The 14,814-nt window shown below is 39.1% G+C and overlaps 1 long non-coding RNA gene across 1 annotated transcript; it reads left to right on the top strand.

Moving 5' to 3' along the window:
- Positions 1-7,675: 7,675 nt before the first annotated feature.
- Positions 7,676-13,258, top strand: LOC120437861. Its single transcript, XR_005611449.1, has 3 exons — positions 7,676-7,732; positions 7,940-8,031; positions 13,204-13,258. It is a non-coding gene; the product is annotated as an uncharacterized LOC120437861 (long non-coding RNA).
- Positions 13,259-14,814: the final 1,556 nt, after the last annotated feature.

The following is a 14,814-nucleotide window of genomic DNA, read 5'->3' as shown; positions in this document are numbered from 1 at the left end:
AAATTCTTTTTATCTTTATGCAGAAAATAAAATCCTAAAATGTAAACCGTGAGACAAAACAACCAAGAAGTTAACATATATTGACATGAAAGTCACCACTAAGGAACTTTTTCCAGTCCAGACTGAAACTGAAACTAATTGACACTTTAATGCAAAGAAATCCCTGGAAAAGTGTTTACATATAGAACCTGATGAAGATAGAAATTGCTGATTTGAGGAAAACTCCTGTGGAGGTGTAAACAGTGTTCAAGTCTCAGTCATGGTGAATTACCCTTATGTAACAATCACAGAGAAACATAAACTAAACACAGGACCCACAGAGGCACAGAAACATCCAGCATCGACTCTTTAATCTGGGCGGGGGTCACACAAAGGAAGCGAACAATGAAGGGAACTTGGAGAAGTCTGAAAACAGGAAAAGGTCCATATATGAGATAAAAGTTGCTTAGCAACCACATTCCCCACTGTAACCACAGGAAGTGAGACGTCCTGTATAACATGCTGTACTGACACAGGCAGATTTGTAGACACAGCTTTGCTCTCTGCAAACAGTGAAATAAGAGCTTGTTCATGTGTTTGTTATTAACTCTCATAGACTGGAGACAATGTGAACTCACAGCAGCAATAATATCATTTATTTATAGTTGGTTTTTCTTGTTTTCATAAAGCATCGACACAAAGATGTGGCTCTGCTGGCTGCAGCAGCAGGTTACAGGAAGAAGGCAGTGTGGGAATCGTTTGATGTCAGGTTGCTGTTTGTGCTGACAGCTTTTCATTGAGCCGATGCTCTCACTGCTGTTCTGCAAGGAACATCCAGCGAGTTGCTGTCTGCCTTCCTATGACTGCTACCTGTTCAGCACTAATAGTGTGCATCAGGACGATGATGTCTGCACAGCCTCAGTGTTCAGAGAAATATTGGAGTCCTTTTGGCAGAGTCACAGTTAGGCTGTATTTCCACTCTGGACTCTTTTCTAGACACACTGATGCTTCACTGGCCTCAGTGCTCTTATTCTGTGAGAGGAACAACATCAAATTCTTTAGCAGAGAATTTTCAGTCCATGATATCAAGGGAGACACAGATCAGAGCAAGCTGTGGCAGCTAAACTGCAGATCTGAACTTCCTTTAACACATCTTCATGACCCTGATTTCTCAATTTCTCTCTTTTCCTTAGAGTGGAGTATTTTTAACAACCCCCATCCCGACCCTGCTGATTGGCCCAGAATAGATCGAGTGTGGTAATTCTCAAACCAGGGCCAGGACTCAAAGGACCTGCCTACCCTCATTACTGGAGAGGCCGGCTCCTCAGCAGGACTGCACTCCTGCACTGCACCACCCCCTGCTGTCCTTTCCATTTCTCTGACTGTGAGAGTAAAGAGCGACAGCACAGACTGATGTAAGCTTTGAAGCTTTGTTGTATACAAGAATTTTTAAAAGCTCTTTGAATTCTGCTTTTATATTTTATGAACTCCCAGGTCTGTTTGAGCCTCCAGCTAAAATAAAAGGATGAAGCTGTTCTACAAGAACACATCTGAGCTGATATTAATGCGATGAACACACATTTATGATCGCAGTGTACAGTGACAGAGCAGTGATGTCATCAGCCCCATAACTGACAAATCAGTGATGTTTGTTTCTGGGTTTGAGGTCAAAGGTCAACTTCATACCTGGATCATGTTATTAGTGTTGAACATGTCACTGCAGAGCTGTCAGTATGTGTGGAACTTATCTTTATTCCCTGATGTAGGAACGTCTTTGACTTGTGTGTTTATTCTGAGTTTAAAATGGTAAATGGCCTGTATTTGTATAGCGCTTTACTAGTCCCTAAGGACCCCAAAGCGCTTTACACACCCATTCACACACTGGTGATGGCAGCTACATTGTAGCCACAGCTGCCCTGGGGTGCACTGACAAAGGTGAGGCTGCCGGACACTGGCGCCACCGGGCCCTCTGACCACCACCAGTAGGCAACGGGTGAAGTGTCTTGCCCAAGGACACAACGACCGAGATTGTCCAAGCCGGGGCTCGATCCGGAAACCTTTCGATTACAAGGCGAACTCCCAACTCTTGAGCCACGATCACCTATTGATGATAAATGTTTGAATCCAGCAGGAAAGTGAGAGTCTTTTCAGGTGCAGTAACATGTTGATGCTGTCCATTATCTCAGCTCCACAAATGACCTTTAGTCTGAGGTCACTTCCTGTCACCGCCCTGACAGAGTCCCTCAAAGGCTGATGACATCACAGCGATGAAGGCCGTCCTGATCCAAAGGTTTCTACAAATGTGTCCTTCTTCTTCTCTGGGATCTGAAGCATCAGGTGTGTCCTATCCTCAGATTCATTGTACGCTGGTGGCAGTAGATCATTTGAATCTGTTTATTCTAGCCAGCATCCAAAGAAGAGCTGTGAACATCCTTCAAGAAGCCTGGAGAACTTTACCTGAAGATCTTTAAAGAGCTGACAGGAAGCTGCCTCAGAGAGATCAGACTGTGCTGCAGGATAAAGCTTTGTGTCTTAACTGTGTTTGTTGTGTTATTTGTGTCATTCGTTAATTAAGAAATATGGAGAAAATGTGGGGAACAGCAGGGATCTGAAATCATATGAGATGTTAGTGAATTTAGGAAGACGTCAGAGATGAAACCAGTCCAGCCAGTCCCATCATCCAAAAGAAGTCATGTGACCTGAGCAGCAGCTCTCAGAGACCTTCCTCCCTCACCTGTACAGGAAGCACTGAGAGCCGAGCTTCAACATTTCCTCTGATTATGAGCTCGTCCATAATGTGCAAACAGGAGGTCACCTGTTTTCCCGAGGACGCCTTTCCACCTTCTACATTTCTAAATGCGACAAACTCGTAAGTTTGCCGTGTTTAGTTTGTGTTTGTCACAGCCGTGATGTGCCAGCTCTGTTTCTTTTGGACCCAAAGGATGATTTTCTACCACTACCAGTGTTGGGTAAGTTACTTTAAATTAGTAACTTAGGAGTAATTAGTAATGCAACTATCAAAAGTAACTCAGTTACTTCAAGTTACTCGTTACTTTCAAAGTAACTAGTTACTAGGGAAAGTAACTTTGGTTTTACCCAGAATTCTCTTATTAATGCGTTGCTTCCCTAACTGGATACCCAGAAAGGATGCCAGTCTTCTAGCTTGCTTACATGTTAGCACTATCCTGTGTTAAGGTTCAGATATTGAGGAGGAATCCAAAATAACCACTGACCCGGCCTGGTGCAATTAGACGACATTTTAATGAATTACACATGTGTGAGCCAATACTGTGCAGATTCAGTATTGAACTATCTTACAATAGTCAGAACAAAGGTTTTATAGGGGTAAAATAGTACAGCCCCCTTTTCTGTTGCCAGGCAGATCCAGTACAGCATACGTCAATGCAAAACCACAAACGTTCAGTTAACTTTGAACACAGTTTTAAAGAACATCGTCTTCGGCTCGACCCCAGGTGCTTCCCCTCAGCTCGTCTTCGCTGTCGCTTATCTCTGGGACATCTGGTGTACTTCCTGGAACAGACTAACACGTACGCACCCAAACTTTGCAGTTATAGCAAAACATGATTAAACTCTTACCTATATAAATGAGTCTATCTAATATGTGTGTGCGTGCACGTGCGGGGGCGCGTGCGTGCTGTGTACTGCGTACGTGTCATGACCTCTCTCACTATATGTGTCTGTATGTGTGTGTATGTGTCTCGCCCTTAAATGCTCTCTCATCTCACCCGTTGCACTTCTGACCTTCCACCAGAACAGAGGCTCATCCTTACATGTAATAACCTAACTGGAACTATATATGTAATCTACTGAATAAATTTTTTAATCAAAAGCCTCTACTAAAAGCTTAATCCAAAGATATAAATGCATAATAAAATACTACAGTTTCATAACCTACTCACAGTACTTGCACTGAGACTGTGCTTTCAGTTTCACTTCTGCAAAAGCATGTAACTTCAAAAACATGTAACTTCCTGTCTTATTTTGGCACAGAGTTACTCCACGTGGGGCCTTTTCTTTCACCATGCCGTCTGCATACAAACATTTAAGATTATAAATTCAACTCAACAGTTTAAAATGGTTCTTACTGGACTTGTAATAAAAGCTTAATTGGGTGCCAATATGTTTAAACATCTAAATGCAGTATCAATATTAATAATTAATGGAATGATAATACTGATTATAAAAAATAGCAGCAGAAATAGCAGCATAACACGTTACTCCCACCTGACACCTGCCACAAGTACACTGTGCCACCTAATGGCCTGAACCTAAAATGGTTAAAATGGCAGTGTAGTAGTGCGAGGGCAGATTAATGATGAAATGAATGAAACTAAATTAAAATAAACTAAAATAAGTTTGTTTTATGTGTCACTTTTTTATCTGTCTGTTTTAATCTATTTCTATTGTTTCAACCCTCTACAAATGCAAACACATCATTTTGGGGTTGTTACATCAGTGTTATAAATCTAATCATTGTATGTAGTATCACTAGGAAGAAGCAGTGGATCACAAAACACAACAGAGAGAGATATTAGGCCCCTTGTGTCAAACAGAGTGATTTATGGTCCCAATAAATTATTCATGAGCTTAGGAAGTAATAAAGTAATAAAGGAAGTAATAAAAATATGATATTCATAAAAAAATATGATATTCATAAAAAGTATGATTTTTATAAAATTATGGTATACATCCAAAATATGCTAGTTCATAGCTCATTGCTGTTTCTTCCCCCCACCCCCCAAAAAGAACTAATTGATTATTTAGAATCCGTTTCAGCTCCGGCTGATTTTGGGGCTATGCCTCAGAGAGAGCGAAATCTATTTCTATCAACCAAAAGCAGGTAAAAGTTTTGGCCCGCTAACACCTCGGATTGCCTTTACTTCGGCTGATTGGGGTGTTTTGAGCCTCATCGCGACGCCCGAAGTGCAGAAGAGACTGCGGGAAACGAGCTCGCAACAACTGCAAACCAGGGATCAACAACAACTGGCGTCACTTTCCCTATGTGCATATCACTGGGTAAGTGTTAATCTTCCTCTCTAACTACATTTTTGCATTTTCCTTTTGACCATTCTGTCAATCCTTTTCATTTCAAAAAAATATCACAATGGTTTGTAACACGTACAATACACCATCCATCCATCCATTCGCTTCCGCTTATCCTTTTTTCAGGCTCGCGCAGGGTGCTGGAGCCTTTCCCACGTACAATACACTTTAAAAATATATATAAGCTCGACTTTAACTCCCGTAAACGTTTATACATTACATGTCTACATCACCTATCATGGCCTCATCAGGTATCTCATATCATCTTGTTATTGTTATGTTATGCTCCTTTGATATTTTGCTAGTTTGGGTGTTTTAAAAACTCTTTTTGTTTTTCTTTATATTTTTAGACTCTGATTTAAGCCTGATATGTTAACCTGATCCCTGCGAAACACCAGCTCTGCGTGGATTTTGACCGCGAGCGACCGGATGTTGTTTCCGGCCTGAGGTTGCCTGAAATGCCGTGAGGCTCGTTTGAAAGATTGCGCCCGAGACCAACTCCGCCTCCAAGGCGTGCCTACCTTTAGCTGCCACCAGTGAGAGCCGGGCTCCACATATCCAATCAGGAGTACGAGGAAGACAGCTTTTGCAGACTCTCCAGAAATATACAAGTCCTGACCAACTGCTCTGCAACCCAGTGTTTCTGGTCCCCTCACCAACTTCGCTTTTTGAGATATTTTTTATGAACCACTGTTACGAGTTCGAAATTGAGGATGAGAGTAAAACAATGATAGTCCAGAAGAGGTCGGTCAAACAATTGATTTTAATGCACGCAGCGTGGAGAGGTGTAAACTGCAAAACAGTTGTACATCTCTGCCCAAAATACACTCTAGATTGCTTTTATAACATCAGGGTATTGTAACGCCCCTTCTTGCGTTTACAAGCACGTGATTTGCATGTACAGAACATTCATGTATTTTAAGAATTAAATGCAAACACAGAGGTTCCTTTTTCTGGCATCCTCCTCCGAATATAGTGATGACCTAAGGCCTTTGAGGTCACCACGGACTGGACCTCTCCTTCCGTCACCTGTAACTAGGCAAACTCAAATACCACAAGAAGCTGAATACATTCAGGCCTTTGCTCAGCTACTATTTTACTGTAACAATATACTCAGCCTATGAGTTATGATATATATATTTAACTCAATCATTTTAAAGTAGTTATAACTGCACCTGTAATAAACATGTTAATATTTGATTATGATAACCCCTATAATATAAATTATAACATAATGCCAGCAACTTCAATAAACACTTTGATGAAATGATAATTAATGCAATGATAAGATGATGGTTATATACAGTTCAGCAGTAAACTAATTTCTTTAAATATTATACCACCAAAAGAGCCATTTTACCCCCCAGTACAGAAGACTGGATCTGAGGGCAGCAGCGGGGACAATGACTGTGAAGAAGCTATGGCCATTTCATGTCTGGTCTTAGATAATCGTGAGTTATGGCGAAAAGTACATAGTTTTTGCAAGAGGCATACAAGCACTGTGGAAAAAGTAATCGTGTGTAAGTCCTCTAAAACTGTTTTTGTGAACACTTTGCTCCCTACGTTATGCTTTAAAAATGTGATACATGTAATGTGATCATCAAAGAACATGATTTTCTTATGCTTTTAATAATGTTTCTCCTACACCATGTGTAATTTTTATAGACACCTTGTTCATTGTATCAATGTGTAATTATGTATCTTTGATAAATAAATAAAATATTTAATCTTGTATTTCTGTACTTTCTGGTGATTCAAGAAAAAAATAGTCACATATCGCTCTGATAAACACAGATGGCAGAAAGAAATGTTTGATGGAACAAAGGAAACAAGTGTCTTGCTGCTAAACTTTTAAGTCACCGTGGTTTAAATGAGAAAATGCCAATATGAAACTAGCAGCCCTATGTAAAACATGAAAAACTCCGTATCTGTGATATCTACAAAGGTGTACTCATTTCTTTGTTATGGTACTTTACTGTTCCAATGAAACAAAAAGAAAATCTCATTTTAAAGTACATTTTTCGGCCATCCTGACCTATTTTCAGGGGCAAGAATGTTCATATTAGACTGTGTTTTAAATCAGGTTGTGATCTTAAACTAACTATCACAGCACTGATTTTACAGTAATGTGCAACAGTTGTAATCTCAATTAGAATCCCAAACTGGCCTCTCTCCAGTCAGTGTTATGGTGAAATTTAACTTGTGCTTTTGTGTAATTGCACATGGCCCATCACAGGGCCCCTTAGTAAGCTGTACAGCAGAAGTTTTCAATTCATTTTTTGTCAGAAAACTTCACATTATGAAAAGTTACAGCACAGTTCCTCCAAATGTGTGCTTCTTTTTCAGTCAGCATGCTTTTAGAGCATCTACATCAGTGGCGGAGCGGGGGGGTGGTTTACTGGGCTTAAGCCCGGGTTGTTTTTTCAGAAGCCCGGGGTCTTTTGGAGTGTAATTTTTTCATAGTTAGATGCCTGGCTGACAACTGTATAAAACAAAAAACTACACACAATATTCGAAGCACATAGTGCACATTGTGGGACTTTACGACTGTGCGTAAATCCCCCCTAATATTGGTATGATCCGAGCTCAGACACTAAGCGACTGAGCGAGGGGGCGGGGCAGCTGCTGCCTGCGAGTGCGCTGAGAGAAACGGAGCCAGGCAGACAGAGGAGAGCTGAAGTTCGACCAGGTACCAAAGCAAATCATTCGTACTGTACAAATAATGTAAATTTGACGGTGTATCACAAAAGATTGATATCAAACTGATCACTTGACCCATATTACGTTACTTGCTCTTCAAGTGAATCAACAAATGGCGAAATGAAAAGCCGAACAACAACAATGCTGTTTCTTTAGAGAGTCTTAGCTTACATGTGTGTTTATTTCATATTTTCAGTTGTTACCCTCCTCGGCTAAATAAATCGGTTTCAGTAATGCACTGATGTACAACAATGGACATAAGGAGCTTCTTTCAAAGAAAAAACTCAGGTAGATGTTATTTTATATATTATGCTTTATATGTTTTTCAGTATATTTCTATGCAAAACAAGAGGAACTTCACTACACAGTATATTCACAGTTTAAACCAGATATTTACAAACACTTTATGGAAAACACAAGAACATTTTTTTTACTGTACAACATCAATTTAGAGTAAACTTGTTTTGTTTTGGATAAATAAATATTGAAATATCTTTTGAATTAGTTAAATGACAGAATAAAGAGAGACAGAGCTGTCTATTTTTTATCACTTTCATCAAATTTAGGAGTACATGAACACTAAGTTTATTGTTAATTAATAAGAAAACTCCAGACGATTCCATTCTGAGCTGAAGAAGCTTCTGATAGGTTAGTAGAGTCCATGTGAGTAAATTGGTGGCACAGCTGTGGATGCATATAAGGCAAAACACAGAGCCTGTTTCTGTGACATGTGACAATCAAGAGATGTCAACCAAAACACCAGGAACAGAACTGTGGAGCTCCATAAGTGTGGCTCAGTTTGAATACAATTTGGTGCCATTTACCATTGAGAAATACAGAAAGTTTCTCTCTTTACTCTTAAAGTTAACAAATATGTTTTTTATATTTATCAATCTAAAAAAATAAACATTTAGTCTGATTTGATGTTACAATTAAAAAAGTGTTTGTGTTTTTATCTGAAGAGTTTGTAAGTATCTGGTTTCTACTGTATATTTGATGATTGTCAGCACAAAGAGGGAGAGAGAGGAACAGAGAGGGAGAGAGAGGGGGAGAGGAGCAGAGAGGGAGAGAGAGGAACAGAGAGGGAGAGAGAGGAGATGGAGAATGAGGACAGAACAGAGATGGAACAAGAGCAGGTGAGACACACATGTTAGTCAAATGGTTGTTTACCAAAAGTATTACCATATCATAGGTACTCATGTATCTCGTACCTAGTGTTTCTTTTTAGGTTTATTATTTTTCAAATTCTATATTTATTAAGTTATGCAGGCTTGTTTGCACAACAAGGCTAAATATATAAACTTTTCAGAATCTAAATAGTGGACTTTGGTAGAATTAAAAAATAAGTGCAGTGCAGGTCTATGATGATTTTCAGTGCTACTATCATGTAGTTCTGATTCTGGTTCTGTCTTGGTGAGATCCTAAGTAGTCCTGATTTTGAACTGTTTTAGTCCTGTTTTACTTCTGGATCAGTTCTGGGTCTGGTTGACCCCCCCCCCCCCCCTCCCTCCTTTATTGTACACTGTGAATCAATGCAAGTCTTTCTAGATAGACAGATCTTTAATAATCCCTCAGGTAGGTTCCTCTGGGACAGTCACAGATAGAGACACCAATTCTGACGTCCTTTGAAAGTTTTCATCACTCGTCATGTACACAGATGTTAATTCTACATATTCCTAGTACTGAACTCTAAATCAATATGAAGAAAATGCTCCTACTAATCTGCATATATGTTGATATCAAATCCTTTTCCAGCACATGGATAAATCTCTATAAATCTTTCAGTCTGATCAGAATGGGCACAGTGTTGTTATTGCAGCACTCCCTGATGTTTGAAAAGCTAAATGTCCATTTTAAAGTGGTCGTGTGTAGGATTGTGTTTCCTTCCTTTGTGCAGTTCTTACAGTAAACATGTTTGAATGTTTCCTGTTCCCCTGATGCTTCTTCCTGTTGGATAAAGTTGGTTTGAATAACATGTTCTTATAGGTTTCAATGAACTTCAAACTGGGATCCACTTACAAAACTGTCTCATTTTACTGGAACGATCCACATTTGCATCCATTCACGGTACATTTGACATCAGGTCTGAACTCGTTTGTACACTACACTGACCCCACTCGCCCCATTTCTTCATCCACTTCTTGCTCTTGTGGTTTTTTACCATCTAAAGAAGTCTTTGTGCTGCTGCAGACATCAGTAAATCTGACCCTAAATGTTTCTTTTTCTTTAAACTCAAACCTGATGTTTCACATGCTCTTCTCCTATAAACGACCTGCAGAAATCAGCAGGGTCACAACATGTGCTGAATTAAGATGCACATGTTGGGTTGTAGTCCATCTTCTGCATATTGTAGTTTCAACATGGAGGACATTCTGGATCACTTTGTTAAGGTGAGACTAGTGTGAGGCTGTTTGGATTCTCAGTCCAACACTTTTTTGTTTTCCAAAGTCTTCTTATCACTTCTGTTTGACGTTTAGTCAGCTGTATAAAAACCAAGGAGGAACCCACTCGGGGGATTAATAAAGTTTTATTTTATCTAATCTAATCTAATAACTTTAATCTCAGCCAAGCCGATTTACTCACGAACAAACAAAACACTGAAAAAGCCCAACAATAACATTTTCAGGTTGTCTCAGGTACTTATATACTATGTTTAACCCGAGTAGCAAAAGTCCGCGGTGATCTGAAAATGATGTGCCGGGAGTTGTGCCGTTTTCGGCGGCTTCAGTGACTCTCGAGCTCCCAGCTCACTATCGAGCTGGTGGGTAGCAGGCGTCTCCGAAAACGTCGAAGCACTTTTCCAAATATGCGATATCTTGATAAACCGAGCAGATATTTGATGTTTACACAGCTACTTTTTCGCCTGAAAATATGTTAAAAGTTTATTTTGTGACCCAGAAAAATGAATAAGAGTAATTTTAAAATGTAGTACCGGCCGCCATTGCCGGTAACTAGAGTTTGGCTGGGCCGCGCTATGAATTCTGGGATATGGTGGGCAAAGAAGAATACATCAGACCCATCCTCAAATTCGGAGAAAATGAGGACCCATTTGTCGGCTGCATTCGGAGCAGCCTATGAATTTGGACAGCCTTCGGCGCGTCACTGTGACGTAATCGGTCTACAAATGCGGCCTCAGGAGGAGGCAGCCCATGAATTTGGACACGACCTTAGTCTTAAAGACCTACTAAGTATGAGACATTCTATCAATATGCAATTGATTATATACCTCTAAGCATCTCCGCTGGAGAGACTCTAAGCTCTGGTTCTTTATATTTACAAAAACAGCAGGAGACAGAGAGCGGACTTTGTAAATGAATATTTTTTATAGATGTGTGTTAGATATAAATTCAACATGTCAGTCTTAAAAATACTGCGCCACAAACTGTTGGCTCTGCTCCAACTGGTAGTATTACAGAACAGATAAACATCATTGTGGTTCACAAAAACTTAACTCAGAACTTAAACCAGAAAAAAAGTTTCAGAATGATCAGTGAAATGATTTTGGAAAACTCAAACTGAATAACATTTTACAGGAAATGTCCTGTTAGTGTTTTTTAGTTTGGCTAAAAAAAAAGGAATAAAAATGAAAAACTTGCCTTATTATTCTTTGATAAACATTTATTTAAATGTTGGATGTCTCTGTGAGTCACTTTCAAGGAGTTCAGTTTTTATTATAAAATCTGCATTAATCTAAATCAGTCTAGCAAAACTATAGCAACTGTTGTCTGTGGATATGTTTTGGGTTTCAGCCGCCTCAGATGTCTTCCTTCATTTGTCTGTCAATCACTGAGATCGTTTAAAGATGTGTATCTAGCTGTCACAGTATTAATTTAAAGATCTCACCCTCTTTGTTTTCAGAGACAGCAGATGGAGGGAGAGCAGAGGACTTTGTAAAACAGACATAGGTTTGATTCAGCACGTCAGGCCTCTGTCGAAAATATAATGAACTGTTGGCTGTGCTGCAACAAACTGTTCACACTGAAACAAAGATGGAAGATAAAACAGGTTTTACGTTTCTCAGACTGAAGAAAAGTTACTATATTAAATTTAACACGTTTTTTTAATAAATCAATAAAGGTGCTTACATATCAGTGACAAGTTTTATATTAATAGTATAAGTTGAGCATTACGTTTTGAGCATGACATTAAAGAACTTTTGCTTTTTTCTTGGTGAGAATAAAATTTTGAAGAAAGAAATATCAGTTTTTAGTTCAAGTTACATTAACATGTAGATATTGTTTGAAGGCTTTTAGAAAGGTGTCCTCAAATAAAATGCATTATTATTATTATTATTATTATTGTTGTTGTTGTTGTTATATCAGTCTGTCGAAGAGGGGGAGAGGAGCTGCTGCTCTCACTGACACACTGAATGCAGCAGTAACTTAACTGAACTAACTTCAGTAACAGTTACTGAAGTAACTGCAGCAGTAACTCCACAGTAACTGCTATCAGATTGACAAATCTGTTTGACCATAACAGTTATAGTGTCAACAGCTGTTGGAGGTCAGGGTTCTTTATAATTACAGTGCAGGTGTATACATGTAGTATAGAACTGAATTAAACATGCTGACTTCTGTCTGATTAAAAATCCTCATTTACAAATATTGGATCTGCTTCAATATGAAGTAATTATGACAACAACACAAAGGTTGTTAGATCTGATATTCAGACTGACTTAATTAGACGAAACAAAATTATTATATTAAATGACTGAAAACATTAACAGGTAATTAGATAATAGTTATCAGGTGTGTCAACAGGCAAAGTCAAATGTTGAGACAGAAGAAATGTGGTGTTGATGTTAACATCATTTAACGAGATTAACACTGACAGCACTAGATAATACCAAATACCAGTTATTGGTTTCTGTTTGTACACAGACATAATTTGAGTCAAAGTGCAGATTTCAGTCTCTCTCTGTGTTCAAAGTGTTTGAGCTTAGCTGTCCCTCTGATAGACTCATTTCTAATTGTGTCCCTGTTGGTCACTCCCAATGAAAATCTTAGCATCTTTAACTGCCAAGTCCAGCTTTTGTGGAGAGGGGAGGCAGTACGGATCAAAGATCTGCAACTCCTAAACTTCTAATTCTCTTTAAATTAAAGCTACGCAGTCAACTGAAAATGAAAACAAACTGCTGTTATTGTGAAAATCTGCTCTCCTTTGGTTTGCTCTCCACAATTGTCCAGAAATTACAGAAACAAACAGTCACTTCTTATTTTTCTTGTTAACAGTGAATCAGTGTGTGTCAGTGAATGCATCGTGTGTGCTTCACGGCTCCATCTAGTGGACTGATAGTAGAGCAGCTGATGGCAGCTTCCTCTGCCTCACACTGCTGTCTGACTGCATTCAGCTGACACTGAGATGAAGCAGGAAAGAAGCAGCTGATATTTGGACAGCACACATGATGGAAAGGAGGATTTCAGTTGATGTGCACATGAATGATTTGTGTTTCCTCTGCAGATAGAAAGTGTGTGTGAGCTGAATTGAGCAGCATGGATCAGTGTGAGGACAGAGAGGAGGGAGTCCCTCCCTCTAAAAGCACTCTGTGTGGGGAACATGAGAGCCAGACCAAAGCTCAGAGGTGAGATGACCATCTCTAACTGTCCATGACTCTTCTCCATGTCACAGCTCAGCACTCACATCACTGCTCCATCATTATTCACAGGAACCTACCTGGGCCTGAACTGTGGCGGGAGTCTAAAGAAGACCTCTTTGATTTAAAAGTCGAGCCTGTGTCTGCTGCAGAGAGGTGAGCTGTTAGTAACATGAACTCTTTGATGTCAGTTTGGTGTCTGATTTAAATGAACTGCTTAATGTTGTTTCCTGATTTCTAAACTACATCTCAAACGAAGTCACTACAAGGAATTCCTTTATCCTATAAAACATGTCCAACTTCTACAGCTTACTGTATGACCATCAATAGTCCTACACAGCATAAATGACTGTTTATATCTGGGTGGCACTCTGTTCATACACTGTCAACACTAGTTTGGAATTTCCTTCTGCTCATGCTCAGCCTACAAACCAGTTTCTCTTTGAGATGATGAAGCTATTCTAAGATTCCATCAGCTTTAGTGGCTGCAAACAAAAACACATTTTTCTTCTCTAACAGGATCCATGGGAGACCTGCTGGACCTGAACCTGGACGCAACTGTATGTCTGTCATGTCCCCCAGATTACCTTACGTCTTTAGAAGAAATGCGGTCTCTGAACTAAGGAGGTGAGCTGTTAGTAACATGAACTCTTTGATTTAACTGTTTAATGTTGTTGGATATAAACTGCAGTGCAAACATGCCATTTTCTTTAATCCCATTTTAACTGTCTCTTAAAAACAAGCCTTTGGTTTCTAAACAGCGGAAAATCCACTTCAGCAAACAGGAAGTGATGCTCGTGCTCATGTTTTCTTCCATCAGTCATGTTAGGCTGGATGTTGGAGAAAGTTAGGGTAAACTCAGTTAAGTAAAAACACTTACACTCAAAACTCAACCTGACCATCAGAACTTGCTTCTTAAATTGTATTCAGTCTGAACGCTAGTTTTCAGAGAAAAGCATGCTGTTGTTTGGCTTTAATGCAAAGAAGACAGGTTTCTATCAGGAAATTAAAGCATGAGACAGTTTATAAAGAAATTAAATATCAGCTGTTACTCAAATTAGTTCAATACACTCAGTAATGCATAATTGTGTGGATGTGTCTTTAAACATCTTCTGCTGTTCAGTTGGATTAGTTACCTTTGATGCTTGAATCAATCCAATTATCAGTACTAGGAATTCAATTCTTTTTTTGCCCTGACATGATCAAGTGTAAGCTTGTTCAGTTTAGATATGTTTGGACTATGGGCCAAATTTAATAATGAGGCAAAAATAATATGTATGTATCATCCCAAAATAGTATTTATAGGTTTGGCTATTTTTATGAATGATTTAAAAAGGTTTATACTGTTTTCTAAACAGAGACTCAGACAGGTCATCTCAATATGCATTTTGAGTTCAAGAAAAAAAAACAAATTTTGTTTTTGGGGTTTTTGCTTTGTTAAATATTGACAGAAGCAGAAACCTGCATGCCACATATCA

This window comes from Oreochromis aureus, linkage group 3 (genome assembly GCF_013358895.1).
Source record: "Oreochromis aureus strain Israel breed Guangdong linkage group 3, ZZ_aureus, whole genome shotgun sequence".
Taxonomy (NCBI): Eukaryota; Metazoa; Chordata; class Actinopteri; order Cichliformes; family Cichlidae; genus Oreochromis; species Oreochromis aureus.
This window is presented reverse-complemented; position numbering and strand designations above follow the sequence as displayed.